Source organism: Phascolarctos cinereus, unplaced genomic scaffold (genome assembly GCF_003287225.1).
Source record: "Phascolarctos cinereus isolate Bilbo 61053 unplaced genomic scaffold, phaCin_HiC Scaffold_4;HRSCAF=312, whole genome shotgun sequence".
Lineage (NCBI taxonomy): Eukaryota > Metazoa > Chordata > Mammalia > Diprotodontia > Phascolarctidae > Phascolarctos > Phascolarctos cinereus.
In genome coordinates, this window is record NW_027555847.1 from 133,575,168 (window position 1) to 133,581,167 (window position 6,000).

Sequence of the window (6,000 nt, forward strand, 5' to 3'; positions counted from 1 at the left end):
GGGGTACAAAAATGGCTACACTTCTCTTGGACTCCTGGACAATTCAGTTGTAGTCTCCTTCTTTACCTACTTCCCTTTCTTTCTTTATCTAGCCCAGAAGTCTCCATTTCACTCTTCATGTAATTAATCCCTGCACACCTCACTCCTGTCTTTTTCTTGAGCTGTAATCCCCTAGTGCCACAGGCATCCAGCCTTCTGGGAAAGGGAGTCCTGACCCTACCACTATTGGAAAGTCTGGAGTTGATCCCCTGTTACATTACAGATGGTAACACTGAGGCTCAGAGAGGAGGTGACTTGCCCAAAGTGATACTCAGTAAATAGGAGGGCAGGGATATGAACCTAGGTTTTCTGATGCCAAATCGAGTGTGCTTTGCACTACACTATGCTGGGGAAAGGGCCCACCTGAAAATACTTTGCATGCCTGTGGCCCCAGGGCTCCTACCTGGGTCTGGCTTTGGAAGGGGAAAATGGAGGCATGGCTTCAGCTCTAGGGCCCCCAATTTCTCCTGTTCCCCCACTGCCTTCAGGAAGACCTAGTCTTGTCAGAAAGACACTGACATCCTGCTGACTCCAACCTTTCCACCTTACTCTAGCCCCTCTGTCCAGACAGCCAGGGCTTGGTGTGTGGGTTGTGTGTGGCTAAGAAGGCCCTCATAAACCTTATTCTTCTGCCTCAGGCTTGCCTGGAAAGTTCCCTAATATAGTAGAAAGAGTATTGAATTTAGAATTAGAAAATGTGGATCCAAAACTCAGCTCTGCAACCTGTGGGACCTCAAGCAAATCACAGTCTCTGGTTTCCTCATCTGCAAAAGTTAGAGTTTGAATTAACTGATCTCTGAGGCTCTTCCCAGCTCGAAATCTATGACCCCATGATCCTCATAGTAGGCTTAGTGTTACATGCATTTGGAGGGAATATAAACACACCACCTCTTTTACCTATGCTTATATCCTCAGTGATACAAACACGTGGAGAAAGGGGAGCATGTATAGTTTGGCAAAGTCACACACACACACACACACACACACACACACACACACACATTCATAGGTTGAAGGTAGACATGCAGTCAGGAGTATGCTGGTAAATGTTTAACAACCAGATCTCCAAAAAAAAAAATGACTGCAGGATATACTTATAAGTTTAATCTGTATTATTAACATTTTTTCCATCTCTTTCTGAAATTAGACAAGCAACAAAATAATAAATCAAGCTCGGATTTGTAATGTTTGTGGATTTCTAAGGTATGAATGTTTACACTGAAATTTTAATAATTGGTTCTTAGAGCTGGCCCCAACACACCACTGCACACAAGGATATCTATCTATCTATCTATCTATGCATCTATGATAGATATATACACATATGTATATATGTCACATATATATGTTTATATATATATACATACACACACACACACACACACACACACACACATATATATATATGCGCTAACATTTACATAGTGCCTACTATGTGCCCGGCACTGTGCTAGTTACTTTAGAAATATTATCTCTGTATGACCCTGGGCAAGTCACTTAACCCCGATTGACTCGAAAAAATATATATCTTATCTCATTTGATCCACACACAATAACCCTGGGAGGTAGATGTTATTATTATCCATATTTTACAGGTGAGGGAATGGAGGCAACCAGAGGTTAAAGAACTCATCCGAGGTCACATAGCTAGTAAACACTTGAGGCAGGATTTGAACTCAAGTCTTTCTGACTTTAGGCCCAGTGCTCCATCCGATGAACTGCCCAGAGATTTCTTGAATATATATGTAAATGTGTATGCATGTATATATGTGTGTATATGTACATATGTACATGCATGTGTATATGTATGTATATGTGTGTGTGGTGTATATATATATATTATATATATATTATATATATATATATATATATGTATGTATGTATATAAAATCAGCCATATACGTGGAGACACCCAAAGTCACAGATAGACCTAAAAAACCCATACTATATACGCATACACATAAAGATATATACCCAGGCCCAGGAAGATATGCATATACGCATGAGGACTCGTATAGTCTTCATATGTGTAGAGTCTCATGAGGATGTGAATATCCATGAACAAAAATGGACATGCAAACATCCCATGAGGGGACTCTTCCCCTCAATAGGTCTATGAGCACCGAGGCTAGGTTAGGGCTGGGAAACTTCCCCCTAATTCACCTGTGCCTCTCTTCTCCAACCTGTGTGAACCTGGCTTAGTTATTTCCCCTCTATAGGCCTCAGTTTCCCAATCTGTAAGATGAGAACCTTGGACTAGCCTTTTCCAGTTTCATCTTCTCTCTCTTTCTTCCCACCCCTCACCCCCTCTGCGCTCTCTCTGGCAAGTAGGGAATCCATATTAGAGATTCTCAGAGATCTGCCCCTGTTGGAGAAAATAAGAGAGGGCAGGGGAAGGGAGGAGGGAAGAGAGACAGACTTTTGGAGAATTGGAGTTGAGTGATTCTGAGTAGTTTGTCCTGTTATTCACCTACCTGGACTCTCAGGGAAAGTGGCATGATAGTATAATTAGAGATGGTGTGACTAGAAGCTTCCACCTCTACCCCATGGCCTAATTTATCACCAACTTGTTAGAAACCAGAGGTTCTGTCACACATTCTCTCCAGAATACCCTGGGAAAAATGTATAGATAATCCCTGCTTCCTACCCTATCCTAATGACACTCAAACAATTATTATTAAGGCCTCTTTAGAGGTCAAGGAGGGGGTACACAGGAGGAAGGAAGGGATCCTTGGATGGGGGCAGACTGGACAGCTGGAATTAGCAAGGGGCCAAGGGCCAAGTTCTTTCATCATAGAGAGAGGTGGTGGCTGGTGTGGGGGAGGAGAAGGGAAAGGGGAGAAAGCTGCAGGGGGCAATGAAAGAGGAAGAGAAGGTTGGTCAGGGATAAGGTTAGTTTGAAGTAGGCATCCAGGGTGGGGTGCCCCCAAGGCCTAGGGCCGAGTTTCCTGTTCACACTTCAATGCCTTCTTTCAATAAGAAAAAATCATTCATATGCCTTTTTGTTTTCTCCCCAAGGAAACTCAAAACCACATTCCCCCGGGTGGGAGGGGCAGGAGGGTGCCACCCCCAAGCCACCTCCCTAGAACAGGCCCCAGAGCCTTGGGGCCCTGCCCTACGGAAGCCTAGAAAGAGGGGGGGGGAAATAGGCACCGAGACCCTGCCACTGGTTTTCTATAAATGGGGGAGTGGGAGGAATGGAGGAGGGGAGGGTGTATTCTAGAACAGGCCCTATCTCCCCCTTCCAGTCTAGAGATTCCACTCCTCCCACAACCTGGGTTATCTTTGGCTCCACCTCAGTGAGTCCTGAACAACCTGGGGAGGTCCACACCTGACTTCGGTAACAACCACAGTTAAAAGGAAAACATAGGAAAACAAAACATCTGCATCTGCTCACTTCCACTATGCTTGTATGAGCCGCTTCTAGGTCCTAATCCTAATACATACATACACGTGGGTGCAACTGGAAACACCCACAGATGTTTTCATGGGCCTAAAGAAATACAGGTATAGGCATAGGTATAGGCATAGGCACAGGCATAGGTATAAGCATAGGCATAAGTATAGGTATAGGTGTAAATATAGATATAGGCATGGGTATAGGTATAGGCCTAGGTATAGGCATAGGCATAGGCATAGGTATAAGCATGGGCATAGGTATAGGTATAGGTGTAGGTGTAAGTATAGGTATAGGCCTAGGTATGTTGGGGTGCTTGGGTGCTTATGTTGGGACCCCAATTTCTCCCTAGCCTCAGAAACACTGTCCCTTGATAATCATTTAAGATCAATTGAGCCCCAATAAGGGCCAAAAACCTAAATTAATCTTTTTCTCTCTGAGTGAACTAAAAACACCCCTTCCTGTGTCAGCAAATTCCAGGACCAGCTAGAGCTGATCAGTATTCTTCCTGTTTGTTATCACTGAGCCCAGGATGTCTGGGACCAGATACTCTCTTGAATAATGGGACTTTTCTTATCTTGAGTTTCAATTGAGAACTGACCACTCCTTAACCACTCCCTAATCCCACCCTGAATCCCCTAGTTAGCATATTTGGCATATGTTTTATTGTGTTTTATCCTATATAAACTTTAACTGTACCTCTCTAAGGTTGCAGGATCCTTTAAGAATCCTTGCCTGCTGAAAAGCATAACAATAAATCTTTGCCACCTCGAATTAAAGAATGCTTGAGTCTGTGAATTCATTCCAGACAACCCATCCTGTACTCAGGTCTTTGAGGGGTCACAACCTCTCAACCTCTTAGCCCGCAACAGGTATAAGCATAGACATAGTTATAGGTATAGGTGTAAGTATAGGTATAGGCATAAGTATAGGTATATATGTAGGCACACACGTAGATATGTACCCAGACCCAGGAAGATATGCATATACGTGAGGACTTATGCCCATCCATATCTGGAGTCTTATGAGGACATGAATTGCCACGAACACAAATTAACACACATCCACCCCTATGAGGATACTCTCCTCTTAACACATATGTGAGCACCCAGGCTAGGTTTTAGGCTAGGAAACTTTCCCCCAAAATTCAATTTGCTCCATCTGTGCCTCTCTTCTCAGACCTGTGTGAACCTGGCTTAGTCATTTCCCTTCTCTAGGCCTCAGTTTCCCAATTTCAGCACTATCAACTTAGCATGTTCAGAGCACAGCCCCCTTCTCCCCTTGCTCCCCCTTCCAATTTGTTTTTCTTGGGTTTATGTCATATTTAATCTTATAATAATTCACCATTTCGTTGTCATTTAGTCATTTTCACTTGTGTCTGACTCTTTGTGACCCCCATCTTGGGTTTTCTTAGCAAAGATACTAGAGTGGTTTGCCATTTCCTTCTCCAGCTCCTTTTACAGATGAGGAAACTGAATCAAATAGGGTTGTGACCTGCCCTGGATCACACATCTAGTAAGTGTCTGAGGCCATATGTAAATTTGGGAAAATGAGTCTTCCTGACTCCAGGCCCCATGGTCTATCCAATGCTCTACCTTGGCTTTATTCTTTTATATTTTCAATCCCTTTCCTAATTTTTCGCGAACTGAAAGAATCCATCATTCACATGTAGAAAGAGAAAATAGAATGAACAATATTGGTTTTAAAATTCCTGAGTTGTGGCAACTTGCTGTTTTCAGTGAAATCTAAAATGTCAACTTGTCCCATCCAGGCTTGCCGTTAATATGCTATCACTGCCTGCCCTCACAAGCATTTTGGTCTGAAATGTAAAGGATAGGAGCATTCCGTTGGGACTCAACACATTCACCCCTCAACTCTGTCTGGGCCTATACCATCCACTGTGCTTTGCAGTCATAGTCTTCAGTCCCTCTAACCAGCAGCAAGATAAAAGTACACCTGGCTGCTTCACAGACTGGTCCTCGGAGAACCTAAGGTCCAGGCCCATTTCCTTTCCAAAGTCTCTAGAGAGATCCTCAGGTGTCGTCTTCTGACATCTTTTCAAACTTCCCTCTCATAATGGAACATTAGAACAATCTGTGGCATTTGCTTTTAATATTAATGCCCCAGGAAACCACTTCCACACTTTCCATTTTTTTCTTCTGTCACCTAAGGGTGGAAGGAATGCCAAGGGAAGAAAAAGCCCTGGCCAAGGGAGATGACCCTAAATTGGCACAGCCTGAGGATGATATTGCCTCTCTCCCCTCCTTCCCTGTCCCCACTTCCTCTCATCTATAGCAGATCAAGAACCTCCAAGGGGCCCTGGCAATGTCTATCCCATCCTGCCCAGGCTCCTAGATGAAGGCACCTGGGGAAAATACGAGACCATTGAATAATTTTCAGGGCAGGACACAGGTAGATTTGGACTCCACCTCCTCAGTTCCAGAGGAATAGAGACTCACTGAGGAATAACCCATCTACATGGGTGTGCCAAGCTTAGGGAAAAAAGGGATGGCAGCATGGAAAACAATATAGAATAAGGAGTCAGGTAGCCAGGGTTCTTAGAG